At 55.3% G+C, this 26039-nt stretch overlaps 2 long non-coding RNA genes across 3 annotated transcripts in view; one reads left to right on the forward strand and one right to left on the reverse strand.

Moving 5' to 3' along the window:
• Nucleotides 1-8960, reverse strand: part of LOC142483331 (uncharacterized) — a 43103-nt gene extending 34143 nt beyond the window's left edge. For both annotated transcript variants that reach the window (XR_012797308.1, XR_012797307.1), the window contains exons 1-2: nt 8835-8960; nt 7517-7569 (exon numbers count right to left, since the gene is read on the reverse strand). This is a non-coding gene — a long non-coding RNA (uncharacterized LOC142483331). The remainder of the gene's footprint in view (nt 1-7516; nt 7570-8834) is intronic.
• Nucleotides 1-25821, forward strand: part of LOC142483332 (uncharacterized) — a 39080-nt gene extending 13259 nt beyond the window's left edge. The window contains exons 2-3 of the long non-coding RNA XR_012797309.1: nt 18681-18826; nt 25723-25821. This is a non-coding gene — a long non-coding RNA (uncharacterized LOC142483332). The remainder of the gene's footprint in view (nt 1-18680; nt 18827-25722) is intronic.
• The last annotated feature ends 218 nt before the right edge of the window (nt 25822-26039 follow it).

Genomic DNA, 26039 nt, shown 5'->3' on the forward strand with positions numbered 1-26039 from the left:
TGCGTATAATACAGATACACACGCTGCTCTGCGTATAATACAGATACACACGCTGCTCTGCGTATAATACAGATACACACGCTGCTCTGCGTATAATACAGATACACACGCTGCTCTGCGTATAATACAGATACACACGCTGCTCTGCGTATAATACAAATACACACACTGCTCTGCGTATAATACAGATACACACACTGCTCTGCGTATAATACAGATACACACGCTGCTCTGCGTATAATACAGATACACACTGCTCTGCGTATAATACAGATACACACTGCTCTGCATATAATACAGATACACGCGCTGCTCTGCGTATAATACAGATACACACGCTGCTCTGTGTATAATACAGATACACACGCTGCTCTGCGTATAATACAGATACACACACTGCTCTGTGTATAATACAGATACACACGCTGCTCTGCGTATAATACAGATACACGCTGCTCTGCATATAATACAGATACACACGCTGCTCTGTGTATAATACATATACACATGCTGCTCTGTGTATAATACATATACACATGCTGCTCTGTATATAATACAGACACACACGCTGCTGTGTATAATACAGATACACACGCTGCTCTGCGTATAATACAGATACACACGCTGCTCTGCGTATAATACAGATACACACACTGCTCTGCGTATAATACAGATACACACGCTGCTCTGCGTATAATACAGATACACACGCTGCTCTGCGTATAATACAGATACACGCTGCTCTGCGTATAATACAGATACACGCACTGCTCTGCGTATAATAGATACACGCTGCTCTGCGTATAATACAGATACACGCACTGCTCTGCGTATAATACAGATACACGCTGCTCTGCGTATAATACAGATACGCACGCTGCTCTGCGTATAATACAGATACACACGCTGCTCTGCGTATAATACAGATACACACGCTGCTCTGCGTATAATACAGATACGCACGCTGCTCTGCGTATAATACAGATACACACACGGTGCTCTGCGTATAATACAGATACACGCTGCTCTGCGTGTAATACAGATACACGCGCTGCTCTGCGTATAATACAGATACACACGCTGCTCTGCGTATAATACAGATACACACACGGTGCTCTGCGTATAATACAGATACACACGCTGCTCTGCGTATAATACAGATACACACGCTGCTCTGCGTATAATACAGATACACACTGCTCTGCGTATAATACAGATACACACGCTGCTCTGTGTATAATACAGATACACACGCTGCTCTGTGTATAATACAGATACACACGCTGCTCTGCGTATAATACAGATACACACGCTGCTCTGCGTATAATACAGATACACACGCTGCTCTGCGTATAATACAGATACACACGGTGCTCTGCGTATAATACAGATACACACGCTGCTCTGTGTATAATACAGATACACACGCTGCTCTGCGTATAATACAGATACACATGCTGCTCTGCGTATAATACAGATACACACGCTGCTCTGCGTATAATACAGATACACACGCTGCTCTGTGTATAATACAGATACACACGTATCTCGCCACGGGCCGGCGCGCGGTTGGGGAAGCGCGAAGAGATGCTGACACGGAGACGGTTATCAGAGCCAGCTCGCAAGTTTCAGCCAACGCTTCCGCAGACCGCCATGAGGCCGAAGCACTCGGCCGGGTGACGCCGTCTCACGGCCCACCCCCTCCCCCCCACCCCCGGGACTCGGAGGGGGCGCGTCTACATCCAGCGTCTGCCGTGTCTCATGATCTACAGCAGGGGCGACCAACTCCCGTCCTCACGGGCGACCAACAGGTCCGGTATTAGGGATATCCCTGCTTCAGCGCGGGTGGCTCAATCAGTTGTTCAGTCATTGGCCAACTCCAGTCTTCAATGGTCACCAACAGGTCAGGTTTTCTGGATATCCCTGCTTAACACGGTGGCTCAATCAGTGGATCATTCTTTGACCGAGCCACCGATTGAGCCACCTTAGCTGAAGCAGAGATATCCTGCACAACTGACCTGTTGGTGGCCCTTGAGGACCAGACTTGGCCAATAACTGAGCCACAGATTGAGCCACCTTTGCTGAAGCAGGGATATCCCGAAAACCTGTCCTGTTGGTGGCCCTTGAGGACCAGACTTGGACCCCCTGTGGCCTAGACACACAAATGGGATTTTCTGCTCTTTCCGAGAATAATTTGTGGTACCCACAGGTGCAGCGTGGCTCCGAGTGCGCTGGTGTTAGCGCTGCGGGGGAGGGGAGTCTGGTCCGGACGCACTTACCCACCCCCCTGCAGGAGATAGCATAAGTCCAGTGTACAGCACCGCCTACACTGCCAGTGATATATAACGTGAGAGAGAGGCTGAGGCTACCTGACTGCATTACTGTCCTGCCCCCCGCCCCCCCCCCTGTCCCCCCTGTCCCCCATGCCCCTCCCCCCGTGCCCGGGAGCGTTGCAGGAACGCAGGGCTGTGTAATGCGGCGTGCGCGTGTTTTCACAGCGCCGCATTCCCAGCCGCGTTCCCACGCCGCCCTAATGCACAGGCCCCCCCTCCCCCCGGCCCACGAGACATCGGTGCCACCGTCCCGCCGGACTGGCGGAATTGAGAGAAAGCGCTCAGCCATCAAACACTCGTGCCCGCCCGTGTTACGGTTCCCAGACTGCAAGCGTTCCGTGGCGGGTCCCACGGATGTGCGGGACGTACAGTGCTGCACCACCTCCGGGGGGCAGGTGCCAGGGCAAGGAGGTGCGCAACTCCGGGGGCAGGTGCCAGGGCAAGGGGGTGCGCAACTCCGGTCCTTAAGACCCTTCAACAGGTCAGGTTTTCAGGATATCCCTGCTTCAGCACAGGTGGCTCAATCAGTCCCTGCTTCAGCACAGGTGGCTCAATCAGTCCCTGCTTCAGCACAGGTGACTCAATCAGTCACTGCTTCAGCACAGGTGGCTCAATCAGTCCCTGCTTCAGCCCAGGTGCCTCAATCAGAGTTGGTCAACGACTGAGCCACATGTGCTGAAGCAGGGATATCCAGAAAACCTGACCTGTTGGCGGCCGTCGAGAACTGGAGTTGCCCAGCCATGATCCAACCCCTTGCTGACATATACCGTGCTCACATACAGAGTCACAGCAGGTACCTTTATCCCTCTCCCACCTAAACCCGCTCCCACTCACTGCCCCCCACCCCTCTGCAGCACCCTTCCCCTCCAACTGGCAGCCTCTCTCCCCATCTGCAAGGCCCGTCTCAAAACGCACCTCTCTACCGAAGCCTTTCAGCATCTCCGAAGTGCTCGCACTTACCCCAACGCCCGCCCACTGTCTCCAAGTGCCTCCTAATTGCTACTTAGATTGTAAGCTCTTCGGGGCAGGGCCGCCTTCACCCATCGTCACTTGTGTCTGGTCCCATTATGTGCTACATTATGGTGCCCTGTGTGTTGCTGCTGTGACGCGCCGTGTGCCTGGATATAGGCGCTATAGAGATAAAGATATACACACTGTACGTATACACGTCTCACAGGCAGATGTGTGTTACTTTCCAGCAGGGCCTGCGCCGGTGTGAAATCTCTGCCATGTCCCTGTCGTGCCACGGAAGCTGTAATGATCTAAATGCGGCTTCGATCTGGACGGGACAGGCAGCTGTGCCGGCTGATATATTACCGCCTTTATTACCCTGCTGCTCCCATTCTCTCAAGTGCTCCTGCCGATCGATACGGACATTTATACAGCCGCTGCTGCCGGGGGGAGTCCCTGCAGGCTGGCACCGTCGTCACCGGGGAGGGATATCCGGCAGCACAGGGGTAGGGAACGTGGGCAGCTCTGCCGGAGTGGGGGGTAGGAACGTGGGCAGCTCTGCCGGAGTGGGGGGTAGGAACGTGGGCAGCTCTGCCGGAGTGGTGGGTAGGAACGTGGGCAGGGGGTTAGCTTTGCCGTAGTGGTGGGTAGGAACATGGGAAGGGTGGCGCTGTGCCAGAGTGGGGGGTAGGAACGTGGGCAGGTGGCGCTTTGCCGGAGTGGGGGGTAGGAACGTGGGCAGGGTGGTGCTTTGCCGGAGTGGGGGGTAGGAACGTGGGCAGGGTGGCGCTTTGCCGGAGTGGGGGGTAGGAACGTGGGCAGGGTGGCAGTTTGCCGGAGTGGTGGGTAGGAACGTGGGCTGGGTGGCGCTTTGCCGGAGTGGGGGGTAGGAATGTGGGCAGGGTGGCACTTTGCCAGAGTGGGGGGTAGGAACGTGGGCAGGGTGGCGCTTTGCCAGAGTGGGGGGTAGGAACATGGGCAGGGTGGCACTTTGCCAGAGTGGGGGGTAGGAACGTAGGCTGGGTGGCACTTTGCCGGAGTGGGGGGTAGGAACGTGGGCAGGGTGGCGCTTTTCCGGAGTGGGGGGTAGGAACGTGGGCAGGGTGGCACTTTGCCGGAGTGGGGGGTAGGAACGTGGGCAGGGTGGCGCTTTTCTGGAGTGGGGGGTAGGAACGTGGGCAGGGTGGCGCTTTGCCGGAATGTGGGGTAGGAACGTGGGCGGGGTGTCACTTTGCCGGAGTGGGGGGTAGGAATGTGCGCTGGGGGGCACTTTGCCAGAGTAGGGGGTAGGAATGTGGGCAGTGGGCCGCTTTACCGGAGTGGGGGGTAGGAACGTGGGCGGGGGGAGGGGCACTTTCCCAGAATGGGTGGTAGGGGGCGGTGAGGGGACAGTGGCCCCAACCGTGTCTGAACTCCGAGCGGGAACCATCTGGCCATTCTCCTGCACACGTACAGATGACCCCACCCCCCGCGCAGCGTGGCCGCGGCAGAGCTGCGTATTTCCGCGGTTTTGGCGACTCTGGGGGATATTCTAGTAACTGCGAGTTTGTCCGTGTGAAACCTTCACCAGAATTCAGCTTGGCGTCCAAAACGGCGAGTTTGAGCTTGTTTGATCATTCCGCCCAGCGTCGCACCGCCGGAACGATACCGCGTGTAAGAGAGCCTGTGAGACACGGACTGAACATGCGAGAAGGGCTTACAGGCTAGCAAAGCGCGGCAATCCCAGCGGAGAGGGCCCTTTCCACGCGGAGTGACACAGCTCTCAGCTACTAGAGTACCCCACGTTAAGGCTGCGTCCATGGAAGGACAGGCCGCGCTGAGCCGTGCGGACGCTCCGCGCTGACCCCCGGCATCCTCAATGAGGATGTCTTGAGGGGGGGCTCATGCGAGCGTCCGCAGGCGTGCTGAGGCGTTGGGATTTTCAGCCGACAGCCAAGCTGTTTTTCAGCGCGCTGTCGGCTGAAAACATCCAATCACAGCACAGCAGCGTCAACGTCACGGCGCCGTTGACGTCGGTGCGTCGCGGGCTATTGGCCCATAGTTATGCCATAGTTCTATATATAGTTCCATAGTTCTATAGTTAACTAGTTCCATAGTTCTGTATATAGTTCCATAGTTCTATAATTCCATAGTTCCATAGTGCTATAGTTCCATAGTTCTATATAGTTCCATAGTTCTATAATTCCATAGTTCCATAGTGCTATAGTTCCATAGTTCTGTATATAGTTCCATAGTTCTATAATTCCATAGTTCCATAGTTCTGTATATAGTTCCATAGTTCTATAATTCCATAGTTCCATAGTTCTATAATTCCATAGTTTTATAGTTAACTAGTTCCATAGTTTTATAGTTAACTAGTTCCATAGTTCTGTATATAGTTCCATAGTTCTATAGTTCCATATAGTTCCATAGTTCTACAATTCCATAGTTCCATGGTTTTATAGTTCCATAGTTTTATAGATCCATAGTAGATGAGGTTGAAAAAAGACGTACGTCCATTAAGTTCGCCCTGTGCTACATTTAGACGACAGATACTTTATCCTATATTTGTATTTATATTGATCCAGAGGAAGGCAGAAATAACCCAGAGAAGCACCATCCAATGATTTTATAAGGGGGAGAAAGTCCTTCCTGACCCCAAATAATGACAATCAGGTCTCTCCCTAACGCACAACACAGTCCTGATGTCACTATGCGCGACACGAACATTACACAGCGCTGTGGCGTTTGCCCATTCTGGCGCTGGGGAATGAACACGCGGAGATGCGCCCACATCCGATAACTATGTCACTGTCACCGGGGAGAACGCAGCTAATCATTAATAATGCGTATCGTGAGTAGCCGCTGACCCCTCGCTGCGTAAGCACTGACCTCTGACCCAGGGTGAGAGCTAAACGCCAGTCCTCAACAGGTCAGGTTTTCAGGATATCCCTGCTTCAGCATAGGGGCTCAATCAGAGGCTCAGTCTAAGTAAAAGACTGAGCCTCTGATTGAGCTACCTGTGCTGAAGCAGGGACTGATTGAGCCACCTGTGCTGAAGCATGGACTGATTGAGCCACCTGTGCTGAAGCATGGACTGATTGAGCCACCTGTGCTGAAGCAGGGACTGATTGAGCCACCTGTGCTGAAGCATGGACTGATTGAGCCACCTGTGCTGAAGCAGGGACTGATTGAGTTACCTGTGTTGAAGCTGGGACTGATTGAGCCAGCTGTGCTGAAGCTGGGACTGATTTGAGTCACCTGTGCTGAAGCTGGGATATCCTGAAAACCTGACCTGTTGGGGGGGGGGGTTGAGGACTGGAGTTGCGCCCCCCTGCTCTAACCCGTACTAAATGCTACCAGTGTCCCTGCAACAGGAAAATGTAACCCCTCAAGTGCCAGATAGGCCAGCCGCACACTGTTTTCTATAGTTTTATATTGCCCGCCCGGCAGCACATGGGTTAAACGTGGCTGTGGGAGTTCTGGGGGACACGGATTCTGGGTTAGAAAAGACAGTAGCAGAATAAAACACGAAGGCCCAGGTACACTAAGCAGTGCTATGGGATAAGACTCCGTCCCGACTCAGCACCGCTTGCAAATATGCCCCCCGTAATGCCGATGTCATGTGGTACCTTGTATCTTAAGGGGTTAACGAGCTTTAGGGTAAGGGGTTTTAGGTTAAGGATGTAGGGTAAGGGGGTTAGGGTAAGGGGTAAGGTTTATAGGGTAGGGGGTTAGGGTAAGGGGTTAGGGTAAGGGTTTAGGTTAAGGATGTAGGGTAAGGGGGTTAGGGTAAGGGGTTTTAGAGTAAGAGGGTTAGAGTAAGGGGGTTAGAGTAAGGGGTAAGGTTTTTAGGGTAGGGGGTTAGGGTAAGGGGTAAGGTTTATAGGGTAAGGGGTTTTAGAGTAAGGGGGTTAGAGTAAGGGGGTAAGGGTAAGGGGGTTAGAGTAAGGGGGTTAGAGTAAGGTGTAAGGTTTAGGGTAGGGGGTTAGGGTAAGGTTTATAGGGTAGGGGGTAAGGGGTTTTAGGTTAAGGTTGTAGGGTAAGGGGTATGGGGTTAGGGGTAAGGTTTTTAGGGTATGGGGTTAGGGTAAGGGGTTTTAGAGTAAGGGGGTTAGGGTAAGGGGGTTAGGGTAAGGGGGTTAGGGTAAGGGGGTTAGAGTAAGGGGTAAGGTTTTTAGGGTAGGGGGTAGGGGTAGTATTAGATGTTAAGATTAGGGGTTTTATGGCAAGGGGTAATGTTAGGCGCTTACCTTGGCTGAGACGCAACCGGCGCAAGAGGTCCCTGCGGCGAAGCGAGAAGCGGCTAAAAGAAAAAACAGACTGTAAGCTCTTCAGGATAGGGACTCAATGTAACCGTTTTGTAGCGATGATATATATATATATATATAAAGAATACACCAGGATGGACATTTCATAAACCTTAATGCAATAGTGTCAGGGTGCAGGCCGCCCAATGAGGGGGCCAGGAGGTGCGCGGTGTAGTAAGGGGGGTACCTGCCATCCCCGCTGGCGCATCCATGCGTTGGCGCCCACACCACCCAACGAGCAGGGCGACAAGGTCAGCTACACCGCAGAGCGATGCACAGGCACGACTGGACAATAACACGGGCTTCCCGTTGGAGAATCGGAGGCAGACGCCCTGCAGAACTGGCCCCTCGCTTCCGACGCCCATTAGGGCAGCGCTGTACCGAGGGGTTAACGGCCCGCTCGTAAAACGGATCGACCCCTCAGCGGCTGTCGGACACATTATAGAGTGAAGGCGCCGGCCCGGAACGAGGCAGGGGCAGCTCGGATGGCTGCAAACCGTCCAATTAGGCAGGGAGCGCGGGGGGATCCGACAGCGTCGCGTCGTTAGCAGAGCCACATGTCGCCTCTTAACGAGCGACACGGAGCAGGGAAGGTGACAGAGCACCGCGAGGTGTGAAGAACGACGCCGGCTCGAACTCACGGAAGAAAAAAAAGAGGCAGAGAAGCAAATTCCTTGGAAGCTGCCGGAAGAAAATTCAGCACAAAGTACATTAGTGTTTCCTGCAGAAAACAGACATTTCTTCCACCTTTAAAACCAACTTGGGACGTTACCCAACTGCATGTAGCTATATCTTTATATATATATATATATATACATATATATATATATATATATATATATATATATATATATATATATATATATATATATATATATATATATATATAGTGCCCACGGTATACGCAGCACTTTACGAAAGAGACAATACCTTACGGGGAATTCTAATGCAGGAAGTGCGATAAACACAATCAAGACAATAGGAAAGGAAATCCCTGCCCCGGAGAGCTTACAATCTAAGGGGTATGCTGGGAGATTTAGAGACAGCAGGTGAGGGAATAAGTGCAGCAGATGGCAGTGGCTGGCATTGATGGTGGGTAAGTGCAGTAGATGGGAGTGCCTGGTCTTGATGGTGGGTGTCACAGGAGACCAAGGTGAATACCAGCGATCAACTCGTAGAGACAGAAACACAAGAGTTTATCAAGTTAATTTATTGGAAAAATGTTATCTACAACTGACAGACAGACAACACACATACTCACAGCCGGAGAAAAACCGGGGTCACCTATAGTCCTAGGTGCAGGGATTCCCCCTGTTCTCTTTTCCCCTGCATTGTCCCACACCAGCACAGAACACTGCAGCTTCTCTCAGTTACTGCAACTCTTCTGGTCAGCCTTGGGTCTCCCTCCCCAGCAGTACCCTAAACCCACAACATTGAACCATTCCGGGCCAGGTGCTGGCTACTTGCCCAGCCCCTGATTGGTGGGTAGAAATGCAACATAAAAAGAGTAACATACAAAATGCTGCAGGGAAAGGTCACAGGCACTTTTTGCAACATTTCTCCTGCAAACAAAATTAACCCCTGATCCCTGAGGTGCTGGAACCAGGTTAAAACATAAAACATTAACCATACATAACATAATACCCGTGTATTATTGACAGGTAGGGGTAAGGGCAGGTTTGACCTTTATTAACAGCAGCCATATTTACCCCTACTGTCACAGTGGGTAAGTGCAGTAGATGGCAGTGCCTGGTCTTGATGGTGGGTAAGTGCAGTAGATGGCAGTGCCTGGCCTTGATGGTGGGTAATTGCAGTAGATGGCAGTGCCTGGCCTTGATGGTGGGTAAGTGCAGTAGATGGCAGTGCCTGGCCTTGATGGTGGGTAAGTGCAGTAGATGGCAGTGCCTGGCCTTGATGATGGATATGTGCAGTAGATGGCAGTACCTAGTCTTGATAGTGGGTAGGTGCAGGAGATGGCAGTGCCTGGCCTTGATGGTGGCTGCATGTAGTAAATAGCTGTGTCTGGCCTTGATGGTGGGTAGGTGCAGTAGATGGCAGTACTTGGCCTTGATGGTGGGTAGGTGCAGTATATGGCAGTGCCTGGCCTTGATGGTGGGTAAGTGCTGTAAATGGCAGTGCCTGGCCTTGATGGTGGGTATGTGTAGTAGATGGCAGTGCCTGGTCTTGACGGTGGATAAGGGCAGTAGATGACAGTGCCTGGCCTTGATAGTGGGTAAGTGCAGTAGATGGCAGTGCCTGGCCTTGATGGTGGGTAGGTGCAGTAGATGGTGGTGGTGGGTAGGAGTGACTGTGGGTGTGGGACAGTCGCCATGAGTCCAGGCCGTGTAAACGCTTCATGTAAGAGGCGGGTTTTAAGGTTTGTGTTAATGGTGGGGAGAGAGGGCGCTTGGTGTATACTGAGTCCCACAGGTAAGGGGCAGTGAGGGGAAAAAGTTTATGGTGAGAGAGCAGTAGAGGTGAAAGGGGCGGAGAGGAGACAGTTATGGGCAGAGCGCAGGAGACGAGCAGGGGCACAGCGAGAGATCAGAGCTGATATGTAGGCAGGAGCAGATGAGTGCAGAAACATATAGGGAAGGAGGAGAACTTTGTAGGTGTTCCGGAACTTTCTGGGAAGCCAGGAGAGGGATTTACCGAGGAGATGAGCGGAGACAGTTCTGGGAGAAAGCGAAGTGATTCTGGCTGCAGAATTTCGGATCGATTGCAGGGGAGGAAGTGGCGAGGCCGGGAGGCCTGTGAGCCCCCCACATCAGGAACGGGCGTTATTTCGCGGAGTTTTATGGCGTGCTTACAAAACAAATTCTATGCAAAAACAACGCCCGTACCAGTGCTGGGTAGCACAGGGTTAACGCCATGCTATTTTAGGGTAACGATTCATCGTCGTCACTTACCCTGACGTTAGTTACGTGTTGGCGTTTCCCTCAGCCGGACGCTTAGGGCTTTTGCACGAGAGGGAGATAAAGTCAGGATATAAGGCTAAGCTATTGCCTGAACCTGGGGTTTCTCCTACCAAGAGACTCATATACGGGGTAACACCAGGCCTATATATGACCTAAGTAACATAGCATTATTTGGGGGGGGGGGGGGGCGTTAGCATTAACAGAGCTTTGTGAGTAGGGGATTCTTAGGCTGCGTTTATAGTTAGGGAGACAGCGACCGCGTGGCGTCAGCCGTCGCCGTTCTAATAGCGATTCCTGCTTATAGTGCAGGAGACGAGAGGGTGACGAGGGGGCGTGGCGGAGGCGTGGCCGTGAGTGGATGGCCCTCATTGGCTGAACCGCTCACGTGCTGCTGACGTCACATGGCGATCGCTGAAGAAGTAAAAATCCTTTGACTACCACGTGACATCTGCCGTCGTCGTCGCGCCCACTATGGGCACCCGCGACGGACTGCATGTACTTGCGCACACCGCGCAACGTCGCAGTCGTTGTAGCCAGTACTAAAAACGCAGCCTGTGCTAACGGGGCAGTGAGAGGGAGCAGGCACACGGGGCAGTGAGAGGGAGCAGGCACAGGGCACAGGGGGCAGTGAGAGGGAGCAGGCACACGGGGCAGTGAGAGGGAGCAGGCACAGGGCACAGGGGGCAGTGAGAGGGAGCAGGCACACGGGGCAGTGAGAGGGAGCAGGCACACGGGGCAGTGAGAGGGAGCAGGCACACGGGGCAGTGAGAGGGAGCAGGCACATGGGGCAGTGAGAGGGAGCAGGCACAGGGCACAGGGGGCAGTGAGAGGGAGCAGGCACACGGGGCAGTGAGAGGGAGCAGGCACACGGGGCAGTGAGAGGGAGCAGGCACACGGGGCAGTGAGAGGGAGCAGGCACACGGGGCAGTGAGAGGGAGCAGGCACAGGGCACACGGGGCAGTGAGAGGGAGCAGGCACAGGGCACACGGGGCAGTGAGAGGGAGCAGGCACAGGGCACACGGGGCAGTGAGAGGGAGCAGGCACAGGGCACACGGGGCAGTGAGAGGGAGCAGGCACAGGGCACACGGGGCAGTGAGAGGGAGCAGGCACACGGGGCAGTGAGAGGGAGCAGGCACAGGGCACACGGGGCAGTGAGAGGGAGCAGGCACAGGGCACACGGGGCAGTGAGAGGGAGCAGGCACACGGGGCAGTGAGAGGGAGCAGGCACAGGACACACGGGGCAGTGAGAGGGAGCAGGCACAGGGCACACGGGGCAGTGAGAGGGAGCAGGTACAGGGCACACGGGGCAGTGAGAGGGAGCAGGCACAGGACACACGGGGCAGTGAGAGGGAGCAGGCACAGGACACACGGGGCAGTGAGAGGGAGCAGGCACAGGACACACGGGGCAGTGAGAGGGAGCAGGCACAGGGCACACGGGGCAGTGAGAGGGAGCAGGCACAGGGCACATGGGGCAGTGAGAGGGAGCAGGCACAGGGCACACGGGGCAGGGAGAGGGAGCAGGCACAGGGCACACGGGGCAGTGAGAGGGAGCAGGCACACGGGGCAGTGAGAGGGAGCAGGCACAGGGCACACGGGGCAGTGAGAGGGAGCAGGCACACGGGGCAGTGAGAGGGAGCAGGCACAGGGCACACGGGGCAGTGAGAGGGAGCAGGCACACGGGGCAGTGAGAGGGAGCAGGCACAGGGCACACGGGGCAGTGAGAGGGAGCAGGCACACGGGGCAGTGAGAGGGAGCAGGCACACGGGGCAGTGAGAGGGAGCAGGCACACGGGGCAGTGAGAGGGAGCAGGCACACGGGGCAGTGAGAGGGAGCAGGCACAGGGCACATGGGGCAGTGAGAGGGAGCAGGCACACGGGGCAGTGTGAGGGAGCAGGCACAGGGCACACGGGGCAGTGAGAGGGAGCAGGCACACGGCACACGGGGCAGTGAGAGGGAGCAGGCACACGGGGCAGTGAGAGGGAGCCGGCACAGGGCACACGGGGCAGTGAGAGGGAGCAGGCACACGGGGCAGTGAGAGGGAGCAGGCACACGGGGCAGTGAGAGGGAGCAGGCACAGGGCACACGGGGCAGTGAGAGGGAGCAGGCACAGGGCACACGGGACAGTGAGAGGGAGCAGGCACACGGGGCAGTGAGAGGGAGCAGGCACACGGGACAGTGAGAGGGAGCAGGCACACGGGGCAGTGAGAGGGAGCAGGCACACGGGGCAGTGAGAGGGAGCAGGCACAGGGCACACGGGACAGTGAGAGGGAGCAGGCACAGGGCACACGGGGCAGTGAGAGGGAGCAGGCACACGGGGCAGTGAGAGGGAGCAGGCACAGGGCACACGGGGCAGTGAGAGGGAGCAGGCACAGGGCACACGGGACAGTGAGAGGGAGCAGGCACAGGGCACACGGGGCAGTGAGAGGGAGCAGGCACACGGGGCAGTGAGAGGGAGCAGGCACAGGGCACACGGGGCAGTGAGAGGGAGCAGGCACACGGGGCAGTGAGAGGGAGCAGGCACATGGGGCAGTGAGAGGGAGCAGGCACAGGGCACACGGGGCAGTGAGAGGGAGCAGGCACAGGGCACACGGGGCAGTAAGAGGGAGCAGGCACAGGGCACACGGGGCAGTGAGAGGGAGCAGGCACACGGGGCAGTGAGAGGGAGCAGGCACAGGGCACACGGGGCAGTGAGAGGGAGCAGGCACACGGGGCAGTGAGAGGGAGCAGGCACAGGGCACACGGGACAGTGAGAGGGAGCAGGCACACGGGGCAGTGAGAGGGAGCAGGCACAGGGCACACGGGACAGTGAGAGGGAGCAGGCACAGGGCACACGGGGCAGTGAGAGGGAGCAGGCACAGGGCACACGGGGCAGTGAGAGGGAGCAGGCACAGGGCACACGGGGCAGTGAGAGGGAGCAGGCACAGGACACACGTGGCAGTGAGAGGTAGCAGGCACACGGGGCAGTGAGAGGGAGCAGGCACAGGGCACACGGGGCAGTGAGAGGGAGCAGGCACAGGACACACGGGGCAGTGAGAGGGAGCAGGCACAGGGCACACGGGGCAGTGAGAGGGAGCAGGCACACGGGACACACGGGGCAGTGAGAGGGAGCAGGCACACGGGGCAGTGAGAGGGAGCAGGCACATGGGGCAGTGAGAGGGAGCAGGCACATGGGGCAGTGAGAGGGAGCAGGCACAGGGCACAGGGGGCAGTGAGAGGGAGCAGGCACAGGGCACACGGGGCAGTGAGAGGGAGCAGGCACACGGGGCAGTGAGAGGGAGCAGGCACAGGGCACACGGGGCAGTGAGAGGGAGCAGGCACACGGGGCAGTGAGAGGGAGCAGGCACAGGGCACACGGGACAGTGAGAGGGAGCAGGCACAGGACACACGGGGCAGTGAGAGGGAGCAGGCACAGGGCACACGGGGCAGTGAGAGGGAGCAGGCACACGGGACACACGGGGCAGTGAGAGGGAGCAGGCACACGGGGCAGTGAGAGGGAGCAGGCACATGGGGCAGTGAGAGGGAGCAGGCACATGGGGCAGTGAGAGGGAGCAGGCACAGGGCACAGGGGGCAGTGAGAGGGAGCAGGCACAGGGCACACGGGGCAGTGAGAGGGAGCAGGCACACGGGGCAGTGAGAGGGAGCAGGCACAGGGCACACGGGGCAGTGAGAGGGAGCAGGCACACGGGGCAGTGAGAGGGAGCAGGCACAGGGCACACGGGGCAGTGAGAGGGAGCAGGCACACGGGGCAGTGAGAGGGAGCAGGCACAGGGCACACGGGGCAGTGAGAGGGAGCAGGCACAGGACACACGGGGCAGTGAGAGGGAGCAGGCACAGGGCACACGGGGCAGTGAGAGGGAGCAGGCACACGGGGCAGTGAGAGGGAGCAGGCACAGGGCACACGGGGCAGTGAGAGGGAGCAGGCACAGGGCACAGGGGGCAGTGAGAGGGAGCAGGCACAGGGCACACGGGGCAGTGAGAGGGAGCAGGCACAGGGCACACGGGGCAGTGAGAGGGAGCAGGCACACGGGGCAGTGAGAGGGAGCAGGCACACGGGGCAGTAAGAGGGAGCAGGCACAGGGCACACGGGGCAGTGAGAGGGAGCAGGCACACGGGGCAGTGAGAGGGAGCAGGCACAGGGCACACGGGGCAGTGAGAGGGAGCAGGCACACGGGGCAGTGAGAGGGAGCAGGCACAGGGCACACGGGGCAGTGAGAGGGAGCAGGCACACGGGGCAGTGAGAGGGAGCAGGCACAGGGCACACGGGGCAGTGAGAGGGAGCAGGCACAGGGCACAGGGGGCAGTGAGAGGGAGCAGGCACAGGGCACAGGGGGCAGTGAGAGGGAGCAGGCACACGGGGCAGTGAGAGGGAGCAGGCACACGGGGCAGTGAGAGGGAGCAGGCACAGGGCACACGGGGCAGTGAGAGGGAGCAGGGACACGGGGCAGTGAGAGGGAGCAGGCACACGGGGCAGTGAGAGGGAGCAGGCACAGGGCACAGGGGGCAGTGAGAGGGAGCAGGCACAGGGCACACGGGGCAGTGAGAGGGAGCAGGCACAGGGCACACGGGGCAGTGAGAGGGAGCAGGCACACGGGGCAGTGAGAGGGAGCAGGCACAGGGCACACGGGGCAGTGAGAGGGAGCAGGCACCGCGCCAGCTGTTCTGCCTGGACACCAGCGAGGCTCGGAGGGGAATCCTTCATTGGTGGATTTATTATTTCCTGCTACTAAATATGAGAAGCAATTTCCAGTTAGATGTTCATTTACTGGACATGGAAATCGGTCTCTCATCTCTGGGCCTGTGACACGCAGATAGATGAGAAATAACATATCTGGTAAAGCTCCCCTTAACCCCTGCAATGCCAGGGGAGCCGCCGGGTGCCAAGGAAACAGAAAAGTCCAGGTGATAATCAGGGTGACAAACAGAAGGGACCTAGGACCATTCTGTCTGTCCCTCCCACCCCACGGTGACCCGGTGACAGAAACGACCATTCAGTCTGTCTCTCCCTGCAGGTGACACAGTGACACAGACAGACGGGACCCATGACCCACCAAACTGTATAGCCAATGAAAATATACACGTACGGCCGCACCAACGCCTGCATTAATCTAGCACCCGCAGCCTAGCGATGCCATTTCTACCAGGTCACCAAACACTGACCCAACAAGAAGCTTACACGCTGACCAGTATGGCCGAGCCGTAAAACAATGCATGCCCTAAGTCTCTTTAGGAGGTGTGACACCGCTTGCTTGGCAAAAACGACTCAGTTTTCCCCTAAAGCAAAGCCATTTATCTCATGGCCAAGCACAGCGATGCACCCTGCTCTGACTTTCTGCCTATCAGAGAAGCCCTCAAGCTGCAGTATGTGCTCAGTACCTGTTTATATTACCCCATTCAGTTCATGTTCTTTTATTTCGATTCCCGCCTGGCTGCTCTCTTGTCTCTTGTCCCTTTTACGTTTGTATTAATGACCCCAATGTTTGAAAGCAAATGTTGGCATCGGTCAAAGTTTCGTGGTAGGAAATAAAGTACTGCTACTTTCTTTATCTGAAACCCTCTGTAGCCCTGGTCTCCAGCAGCTCCTTGAGACCCCCCTCCTTTGGAGCAGTGCGGTCGCAGGTGCCGCCGGAGCCAGCGCTGGACCCGACGGCTGCTTCCAAACGTGGGGGCCGGAGCAGGGAGCCGCACGCTACCTCCGCGATCGGGCCGGTTGCCGGGGACGCGATCGGGCCGTTGCTAAGGCCACGGTCGCGTCGCTAGGGTCCCGGCGGCTAGCGAAGCAGGGCGGCGCCATTGTGAGTGCGGTTGCGCATGCGCAGGAGCCCAATAGAGCGGGAGGCCCACCGATAGCTCGCGCATGCGCCGTGCAGGATTGCCAGCCCCCAGGGTGCATAAGGGCAGAGCCACATGACACCAGGGAGCCAATAGGGCTGGAGAATGACTTGGCAAGAGCAGAAAGATACATTTCGCGGGCTTGGAGCACGCAGTTCAGTCAGACCCAGGAGCAGCCAAGGGAAGGAGGTAGGGTGCAGGAGTCAGTGACTCCCTGCACTAGGCCAGCAGCCCCCAAGGCCCAAGTTATCTCTGAGTCGCCCAGTGGAGTGAGTGTTGCCAGGGACAGCCCTCAGGTTAGGGACCCTGTCACTTACAGCAGTGGAGCTGGGAACAGAAAGGGAAGGAAGGGTGCGGGGAGCGGGTGAAGCTCCTGCACCAAGTAAGGCCCTCACATCCCAGGTAGGCCCCAACTCACCAAGAGGCTAGTGGGGTAATTGATAAGGGACGGCCCAAGATAGGGACGCTGCCCTTAGTGTCAGTGTGCTGTCTTGTCAGGGTCACGGCTGTCAGTGCTGTGAGGCCTGACAGGCAGGCACAGTGTTGCGCAGCACGTTGGCTGCCAGCATCCAGTGGGTCACAGCTTGTTGCTGCAGGCGCTGGGACCAGTTAGTTAATAGTGAAGCCGAGAGGACTCGGGTAGTACGGGAGGAGGTAGTGCGGGTGCAAGGGGTCAGGGACCCCTGCATAAGATAGGTTACCTCGTAGGCCCTAGGAGTTTTCCCCAAAGCCATTACAGGTTGCTGTGCTGTAGGGACGGCCTATAGTATAGCGCGTGTCACTGTAGTTCAGAAGGAACCATATAGGGACACAGCGGACGCTGCGCCACCGTGCAGCGAGTGGGCGCAGTTCTTCGTTGAGGCTGTTGCAGTCCTCCGGCCTGGGAGGTGGTTCCGGTGTTCTTCGGTCGCCGGATCCTTTGCGAAGCAGTTGGAGATCCGAGCACCGGAGTGCTCGGGCCGGTACTATTAAATGAACAAGTGCACCAACGGGCCCTTAGTTTAATAGTGACTGCGCAGTCACCCACGTTCTCTCTCTGCAAGAGTTGCGGGACATTGGGTGGGGATCCTATGGACACGGGGTGGGATCATCCTGTGTTGGGGAAGCGTCCTGCGCGACGTCGTAGTCAGTGTCTCCTCTAGAGAGGGACACCCGTAGATATTCTATTTGTGCTGTATGCTGTTTCTTATGTTCCCAAGTAAACGTTCTTAGTTACTATACTTAAGGTGTGTGAGTATTTGTATGTGTCCTGCGAGGAACAATTCCTGCTCTGCTAGGAACCATCGCAGGTGGAGGCGCTGCACCGAGTACAGGGTTACTCTTAATATAATTGCCCCAGGTTCCCCGTGGCGGAAGCTCAGCCCTCCTGTGAGCCAACAGGTAACGCACCACACCTGGTAACACTGTATGTTCTCCGCACCCACACTACATCTGCGATTGGGTGGGGTGGAAAACCCGTTACACCTCATATTATTTGTGTGTGGGGGGGGGGGGTGGTAGACAGCAGCTATTGATAAGATCTCTCATGGAAGTGTTTAAAAGAACTGCGCACCCCCATAATAAAGCAATACCCCCTAACCAACCTCCAGAACTGCACTATTTCCAGCTACGGAGACCCCCTGGCTTCCAGAAATACTTACTGGTGAATATTGCTTCCTGGGGATTTGAAATGTCTGTCCAATAGGAAGCGGCAAGAGATGATGTTGCAGCATCCTATTGGCCTGATGTTTGGAAGCCATTTTGTTTCCCTCCTGAGGGAGATTTTAAGTCTTGCAACTTCCCCAGTAAGTATCTCAGGAATTGGGGGGGTGAAAGATAGGGGGGATTTGTAGGAGTAGGAGACCCTGCTTCTAATAACAATAGGACCAGGCGATGGATACATGGCCCTTGCTGAACCCTCTGGCAGCGAAAAGGGGTTAACACAATTATTGCCTTGATACATACGCACATCGTTAACACAGCCATAACGGCATGGACTCGTTACCGCACACTGAGCCGTATCGGCAGACCGCCCAAACTGTTCACTTGGATGCTACATCAGGGCAGGAAACTCGCCCCCGCCCCCCCAACTCGAAATGTCGCAGCGCTGACAGTTTGACCAGCGCAGTACATGGAATATTGAGGCACTGCAGGGGTTACATCGCCCGGCTGCATGACTCCAGCCAATTTACGGAAGCAAAAAAAAAAACCCTGTCATACACGGCATTTGTTAAAATAAATCCTACATGGCTTAGAAGACACCCCCGGGAGACTTTGCGAGAGTACGTAACCCACAGTGCGTTCTTGCCGTAACCAGCCTGCAATTCGTGGTGGTTCCTGGGGGGCTTACATTTGAATTTTTATTGGGGTGTCAATTTCAGGGTGAAGAAGCAATCCAATCATTTTCCGAAGGTGCGGGCGAGTCCGTTGGGTCGAATCAGCGTTGACGCATCACGACGTGTCGAACACCCGGTGGATGCAATTGAAATGAAAACAGAAGGACGTGTATTTTTTATTCGGGACTGGCGTGAGTAAATATCAATTATTGGTGTAATATTATTTATAACAGCCAGACTGGGAAAATAATACCTGATGGAAACCTGATTAAATATCCACGCTGCGTCAAACACATCTGATACACCGACTTAATTCTGCGCTAAAAATATTACATTTTTAGGGTTTAACTTGGGGGGGGACGATGTTGACTTAATGTCTCCTTTTTTGAGGCTTCTTTTTTTAGCACATCCCATTAACACGTGCGCGCCCAGCGCCAAAAACAGGGGGGCGGCCGGGGGGGGGGGGGGGAGGAATCCGTGTTGCCGCTGATGACGCAGACGGAGAAATTTCAAGTTTTTACGTTTCACATGGAATTTCCGTGAGCCAATGTCGCCCCCCCCCATGCAGGTTTCTTTCCACCGCTTCATACACAAGCCCACGAGCGCCCTGACCCCAGCTCGCCTGCGGAGCTGACACTTCGAAGGTTCGTCCGCCCACTCGGGAGAAGGGAGAGGTGAGGTCAGCAAAACCCACATTACAATGCCCACAGACGCGGCCCGGATGCGTGTCCCAAGATGTTAAACTCGCGGACGGGTGGGTTGCAAAAGAAAAATCGACCTATTTCCCAGAATGCCTCTGTGTGCGGCCGGTGTCGCTAGCTGCCGCAGGTTCTGAGCGCACCTTTGGCGGGACAGCGGCAGCGGCTCATGGGGATAACGACCTGCATATAAAGGGAAGGTTCTGGCGCGGAGGAGCTCGTAACATCGGCAGCCAGGTGACCCTGTTTCTGGGAAGCCGGCCCCGGGCGAGACACGGAGCGCAAGTAAAGGTCCCGGCTACGTCCCGGGGGGCCACTCAATTATTTGCAGATTACATCAGCGGGGGGGTCAGTGGTTGCGAGCTCGGATCTCCCGAAGCCTCGGGGGTCTCCCTCTCGCTCCGCCTGACCCCAGCCACTTTTCCTGCTGGGATTTGTTTCGCTGCAACGTCCCCCCTCCCCCCCCCCCCCCCCACCGACCGAGTCCAGTTTGAGTTTAACCGCTTTGCTGCCGGAGGGGCCAGTATCGCACCGTGAAGCAATGTTACTCTCTTTCCTCCCTCCAATGTCACTACCCCCCCCCCCAATGTCATTCTCCCCCTCCACCAATGTCACTCTCTTACCCCAATGTCACTTTCTCCAACCCCCAAGTCATGTCCTCCCCGTGCCACTCACCCACAATGTCACACGCTCTCCCCCCCCCCCAAATTTCACTCTCTCCCCCAATGTCACTTTCTCCCCTCCTGTGTCACTCCCTCTCCCTCATATAATTCCCTCTCCCCCAATATCTCCCCCCATATCAATCTCTCTCCCCCTCTCCACACTCTCCACGCTCTCCACACTCTCCCACTCTCCCTCCCCATATGCTCCACTGCCTCAGTGAAGGTAACGGTAATGAGTGTCCCTTCTAAGGGCTCAGGGGATGCTCACACCGACATCTGGGCGCGGCCGTTTCGCCGCGACTCACCGTGCCGCCTGAACCTGCCGCCGCCAGCCACTTCACCGCTAAGGTAATTGCCTAAATCCCCTACTCTAAACCCTTACCCAAAAACCTCCTACCCCAAGAACTTACCCTAAAACCCCCTACTCTAAACGCCCTACCCTAAGCCCTTACCCTAAAAATCCCTACGTGTTGGGGCAAATCAGTTTCTCTTTCCATTTCTTAACACTTTTCCGATGCTGGACAGTTGGCGCCTGCCCCGGGGCCTTGGACTTTCAGCAGTCCGAGTCATGTGATAATGTCTATCCACCTTCTCCTCTCTCAATCACCATCCGAGCTCACATTAATGGCATTGGGTCAACGCCATGAGGCCCCCCCGCCTGCCCCTTCACATGACGTCGATATCTTTCCTCCTCTTCCGATGGCCACCCGAGCTCACGTCAATGGATTGGGTCAACTCTAAGAACTTACCCTAAAACCCCTTACCCTGACCGCTAAAACCCTTAAATTAACCCCCTACCCTAAACAGTGAAAAAAAACTTATCTTAGAAGCTGGCGGCGGGGATTCCAGCAGCGGATCGGCTCATACTGCCCATAAAGAAGATCATGACATCCACCACTGAATTACAGGGAGCAACAGGAGGATTTATGCGACACCTTATAATAGTCGGTGTCAAATTCTGCTTCTCTCAATGCTTCACTTTCTCACACACATCTGCCAGCTCAGAGATGGCATGAACCACCATGCCTAACATATACTCTCTCTCCCGGCTCCACAGGGTTAAAAAAAAGGAGGTGCACACGCGTCCAAGGTGTTACTTTCCTGGAAGTGGACTCGGCAGGATGATGAACCGGTTTAGTGAATCCTACGTGTTGGGACAAATCAGTTTCTCTTTCCATTTCATAACATTTTTCCGATGCTGGACGGTTGGCGCCCGCCCCGGGTCCTTGGACTTTCAGCAGTCCGAGTCATGTGATAATGTCTATCCACCTTCTCCTCTCTCGATCACCATCCGAGCTCACATTAATGGCATTGGGCCAACGCCATGAGGCCCCCCCGCCTGCCCCTTCAAATGACGTCGCCATCTTTCCTCTTCCGATGGCCATCTGAGCTCACGTCAATGACGTTAGGTCAATGCCATCAGGCCCCCAACTTGCCCCTTCACATGACGTCGGTATCTTTCCTCGTCTTCCAATGGCCACCCGAGCTCACGTCAATGGCGTTAGGTCAATGCCATGAGACCCCCAGCCTGCCCCTTCACATGACGTTGCCATCTTTCCTTCTCTTCCGATGGCCACCCAAGCTCACATCAATGGATTGGGTCAATGACACGAAGCCCCCAGCCTGCTGCTCCATCACATGATGTCGCCATCTTTCCTCGTCTTCCAATGGCCATCCGAGCTCACGTCAATGGCGTTGCGTCAACGCCACAAGGCCCCCAGCCTGCCCCTTCACATGACGTCGCCATCTTTCCTCGTCTTCCAATGGCCATCCGAGCTCACGTCAATGGCGTTGCGTCAACGCCACAAGGCCCCCAGCCTGCCCCTTCACATGACGTCGCACTGGAAGGACGAAATAGAATGGAAATGGCACTTGGTGGGAGGCGGAGAATGTAACCGCGATAACCCCTGTTACTTAACCCCCTTCGATGTGGGAAATAATAGGTCCAAGAAGGGACACGGCCAAGGCAGACCTCGGCCTGTAATAAATTTAATCTGTTACGGTGTCTTCATACTGTATGATTGAAAGCCTGCGCGTCCCACACTGTCAGAGTAACCCAAGTGGCCCTCTTATCCCTGGCCCGGTGCCGGAGGGTCTGGCGTACACACCCGGTGGGTGTTACAAGGTCTTGGTGTAGGGGGGATTAGGAGACACCCGCTCGCCACCCACACATGTGTCACAGTGGTGCTTATAATACACAGCAGATAAACGCCTCGCCTCCGTTCCAAGCCGCACACGCCTGGCCCACATCCACAGGCTTCTAGGAACACGCTTCCTTTCACATGGAGACACAAACACACGTTGCAGAGCAAGGGCCCATGTCTTTAACCCCTAAGGGGCCAGCAATGCAGTACGTGGCAGGGTGAGTCTATGTTTCAATGCACAACTATTTCTGTATACTGTATATTTACTCTTCTGTTCCCTATAACTCCTCCTATTACCCCATATAACCGCTCCCTATAACTCCTCCTATTACCCCATATAACCGCTCCCTATAACTGCTCCTATTACCCCATATAACCGCTCCCTATAACTCCTCCTATTACCCCATATAAACCCTCCCTATAACTCCTCCTATTACCCCATATAACCTCTCCCTATAACTCCTCCTATTACCCCATATAACATTTCCCTATAACTCCTCCTATTACCCCATATAACCCCTCTATATAACTCCTCCTATTACCCCATATAACCTCTCCCTATAACTCCTCCTATTGCCCCATATAACCGCTCCCTATAACTCCTCCTATTACCCCATATAACCGCTCCCTATAACTCCTCCCATTACCCCATATAACCGCTCCCTATAACTCCTCCCATTACCCCATATAACTGCTCCCTATAACTCCTCCTATTGCCCCATATAACCCCTCCCTATAAGAAGAGCTTTGAGACGTGGGACTGATAATCGGCGGGACCTGTAACTTTCCTCTCCGTGTAGAACATTACCTGCCAATAAACGCCCCGCCATCTTTTTCAACCCCCCCCCCCCCAGATTACCTCCTACATCCCAAATGCCACGTTAACCCTGTGAGTGCCACGGAGCAGTGTTGTGGCGTGTCCCTGCAGTGGTTTTCCTCCGCAGTCGATGAGGATGAACAGTGCGTGTTAGAGATTAGCTGACATGGGGCAGCAGCAGTGCAAGCCTCCCCACCCCCCCCCCCCACATCACTTCCACAGAGGGGGGCTGCCATTGTTATAGGACTCAAAACACCTCGCTGACTTCCGGTGCGTCTCATGTGCCCAAGAGTGTGTGATTTCCCTTACTGCATTAGCCCCTACCACCTCTGCAGGGCGCCTACTCCTTGCATCCACCTCCCTGTATGGTCATATAATGGGAGTTCCTTATACAGAAAGAGAGGCTAGTGACCATCTCTTGTAACTTATTCTCTTGCTCTCCCTCCCCTCTCTCTCCACCTCACCCCCCCCCCCCGTCTCTCAGCCTCTCCCCCCTCTCTCTGCCTCCCCCAGCTTACTCCACCTCACCTCCTCTCTTTACCCCACCAGCTCTCTCTCCCTCCCCTCTCTCTCCACCTCACCCCCCATCGCTCTGCCTCTCCCCCCTCTCTCTGCCTCCTCCAGCTTTCTCCACCTCACCTCCTCTCTTTACCCCACAACCTCTTCCTCCCCTCTCTATCCACCTCACCCCCGTCTCTCTGCCTCTCCCCCCCTCTCTTGCCACCTCACCCCCTCCCGCCTCTTCAGCCCCTCTCTCTGCCTCTCCAACACCCTCTCTCTGCCTTTCCCAGCTTTCTCCACCTTAACCTCCTCCCCACCCCATTTCCCTGCCTCCCCCACCCCCTCTTTCTTCACCTCCCCTCCTCTCTCTACCTCCCCCTCCTCCCCCACCTGCCCCCTCTATCCATCTCCCCCTCTCCACCTCACCCTCTGCCACCCCTCTCTATGCCTCTCCTCTCTCTCTGCCTCCCTCTCCTCTCCACCTCACCCCTCTCTATGCCTCTCCTCTCTCTCTGCCTCCCTCTCCTCTCTCCACCTCACCCCTCTCTATGCCTCTCCTCTCTCTCTGCCTCCCTCTCCTCTCTCCACCTCACCCCTTGCTATGCCTCTCCTCTCTCTCTGCCTCCTCCTCTCCTCTCTCCATCTCAGCCCTTTTAATGCCTCTCCTCTGTCTCTCTCTCTCTCTCTCTCTCTGCCTCCCCCTCTCCTCTCTCCACCTCACCCCCTCTCTCTTCACCTCACACCCTCTCTCTGCCTCCCCCTCTCCTCTCTTCACCACCTCTCTCCGCCTCACCTCCTCTCTCTCCACCTCCCCCCCCCTTCTTTCCACCCCCCCCTCCCTCTATTTGGTGCCTCTAAGAGTTCAGCTGTCGCCAGGGGCTTTAATCTCATTTTCTCCTCCAAAATGATTGCAGGGAGCTGCATGCATAATATATCTAGTTATTGCTCTTATTAAAATGGGTTGTAAGGGGGAAAGGGGGCGCACCCCGTCCTCACGCTGCTTCATCCCACCAACTAAGGCGCTCGGACATGTAACACCCCCTCGGCAGGAAAAGGGTTAAATAGGAGTAATAGGGAGGGGTTATATGGGGTAATAGGAGGAGTTATAGGGAGCGGTTATATGGGGTAATAGGAGGAGTTATCGGGAGCGGTTATATGGGGTAATAGGAGGAGTTATAGGGAGCGGTTATATGGGGTAATAGGAGGAGTTATAGGGTGCTCTTATATGGGGTAATACGAGGAGTTATTGGGAACGGTTATATGGGGTAATAGGAGGAGTTATAGGGAGCGGCTATATGGGGTAATAGGAGGAGTTATAGGGTGCTCTTATATGGGGTAATACGAGGAGTTATAGGGAGCGGTTATATGGGGTAATAGGAGGAGTTATAGGGAGGGTTTATATGGGCTAATAGGAGGAGTTATAGAGAGGGGTTATACAGGGTAATAGGAGGAGTTATAGGGAGCGGTTATATGGGGTAATAGGAGTTATAGGGAGAGGTTATATGGGGTAATAGGAGGAGTTATAGGGAGCGGTTATACGGGGTAATAGGAGGAGTTATAGAGAGGGGTTATATGGGGTAATAGGAGGAGTTATAGGGAGCGGTTATATGGGGTAATAGGAGTTATAGAGAGGGGTTATACAGGGTAATAGGAGGAGTTAATAGGGAGAGGTTATACAGGGTAATAGGAGGAGTTATGGGAAAGGTTATATGGGGTAATAGGAAGAGTTATAGGGAGCGGTTATATGGGGTAATAGGAGGAGTTATAGAGAGGGCTTATATGGACAATAGAAGGAGTTAACATGTCACGGATTATAAGGAGAATCATCACATTTTGCCTCTTTCAGCGCTTTTCACATTAAATGCCCCGTCAGGCCTGAGATAACTGTAACTTCCCACGCTCACCTCCCGCTCTGACTCCCGCTCACCTCCCGCTCACCTCCCGCTCTGACTCACGCTCACCTCCTGCTCTGACTCACGCTCACCTCCCGCTCTGACTCACGCTCACCTCCCGCTCTGACTCACGCTCACCTCCCGCTCTGCCTCACGCTCACCTCCCGCTCACCTCCCGCTCTGACTCACGCTCACCTCCCGCTCTGCCTCACGCTCACCTCCCGCTCTGACTCACGCTCACCTCCCGCTCTGCCTCACGCGTGGGAAATGTTATCCACCGCAAACAAAAACATTTATAAAAAAACTGTTGTGCGTCAAAGCAAACTTTTCTCCGGCTCACCGCGCCGTCCCGGTTTATTGCTTTTTTAACTAGGCCGCCATCGCTTACATTGAATAAAAAAACCCACGAACGAGAGAAGATTAAAAAGAAAGAAGTGTGGAATATAGGACAGGAGACGGAGGCACCGGGGCGAAGGAGAAAAAAACAAATAATAAAAAAAAAAACAATATATTTTCTCTTCCGTTTTTCCATGTTTTGCAATAAAATTGTATTTTCTTCTGAGAGCAATTGAGCTGGGGCCGCTATGAGCCTAACTAATTCCTCCTAGCGTGCGTTTCGGAGGAGCTCACCCTGAGCTGGAAGCCTGGGGCGCTTATTACTCAGGCTCTCACAATCTATACTAAAGTGAT

Source organism: Ascaphus truei, unplaced genomic scaffold (genome assembly GCF_040206685.1).
Source record: "Ascaphus truei isolate aAscTru1 unplaced genomic scaffold, aAscTru1.hap1 HAP1_SCAFFOLD_321, whole genome shotgun sequence".
In the NCBI taxonomy this organism is placed as follows: domain Eukaryota; kingdom Metazoa; phylum Chordata; class Amphibia; order Anura; family Ascaphidae; genus Ascaphus; species Ascaphus truei.